Source organism: Bos indicus x Bos taurus, chromosome 21 (assembly GCF_003369695.1).
Source record: "Bos indicus x Bos taurus breed Angus x Brahman F1 hybrid chromosome 21, Bos_hybrid_MaternalHap_v2.0, whole genome shotgun sequence".
NCBI classification, from domain to species: domain Eukaryota; kingdom Metazoa; phylum Chordata; class Mammalia; order Artiodactyla; family Bovidae; genus Bos; species Bos indicus x Bos taurus.
Genome location: NC_040096.1, coordinates 65661266 through 65662629, shown reverse-complemented (window position 1 = coordinate 65662629; position 1364 = coordinate 65661266). Strand labels below are relative to the sequence as shown.

General features: G+C 35.6%; 1 non-coding gene across 1 annotated transcript; it reads right to left on the bottom strand.

The window, feature by feature from the left end:
- Window positions 1-472: 472 nt before the first annotated feature.
- Window positions 473-542, bottom strand: LOC113880181. Its single transcript, XR_003507648.1, has one exon. It is a non-coding gene; the product is annotated as a small nucleolar RNA SNORD113/SNORD114 family (small nucleolar RNA).
- Between the last annotated feature and the right edge of the window lie 822 nt (window positions 543-1364).

The following is a 1364-nucleotide window of genomic DNA, read 5'->3' as shown; positions in this document are numbered from 1 at the left end:
AAGTCTCCATGTGACTTAGAAGGAAGAAACTAGGTCCTATTTTATTCATATGAACATCAGTAGGATAGATCAGTATTAGCGATAAACCTTAGTTCAGAACACGTACTCTGTCTTTGTTCATAGTTTGCCTTTTTAAAATAATCATTCAAGATAAATCATATTATCTCAATTACCTGAGAATCTATACACTGTATACTTGAATACCAAAAATGCTAACAATTTCCACCAGGCTTATTACCCACAGAAATATATGACTGTATCATCCTCCCACCAACTCTGAATGCCAACATGGATACCCACGTGTGACCCTTTTTGTCTTCATTCACTTACATATTTATGTATTCATTCATGCGTTCACTGATTCATTTACATCAATAAACACCATAATGAGGAACCACTAAGACTCAAGAACAGATCCCCAATTTTCCCTAAACTCTATCCCCTAAAAGGGAAAAAACCAACTCTTTATCTAATGGACCTCAGAGTTAGGGTTTAATCAAAACTCTTGATTCATATACCCCAGAACTCTCATCACTGATCCAAGCTCAATACTCTTTTTTTATTTACTTCAATACTCTTTATTTATCTACTTATACATTGCTTATGGATTATTTATGCATTCATTATTTATCATTTCATTCATGGTTTCATTGATTTTTTAAAAAAATTGTTTTCTGTGAATCACAAAAACCTAAGAGCAAGATCTTTGAATATTGCACAGAGCTGTTTACAACTATTTATTTCGCACAGAGTTAACAAATGAGGTCTATTTTTAATTGAATCTCAGTGTTTCAATATAGATTAATCAATAACCTTGCTTCATACCCTTCCCATGTGTTTTATGACTCTCTACTTGCTCAGCTTTCATGTAATTTCTTTGTATTTTAGAAGTAGTACAATGAACTTACTATCTTACCCCACAACTAGAGGATCAACAGTACTTTCTATCTGGCTAGGTGCTCCCTCCTCCAGGATTTAACAACCTAGACTGTCATCAACTGAGAAATACTCCTACAATGTGGTACAAAAGTAAAATGGAATACGAAGCAACTGCAAAAATGATGCAAAACCTCAAACTTCATTTTTCATGGACCTCTGTTGCACTAATAGGGATCGCTCTTAATCCCTGGTTCATGACCATCCTCAGCACTGGTCCATATGTGGCTTCCTCTGACTTTGCAGTAGCCACTCATTCCTCTGAAACAGTTCCATGGACCACATGAATTACCTTCAAACCAAGAACACAAACGTTGTTACTTACATGAGTCCCGTTGCTTTCTATCCACAGAAGTGACAGACAAGATGGTCATCACTGGTAATGAGTAAATCAGATTAGGTATGTTGAATCTGTGGAGTAAAACACG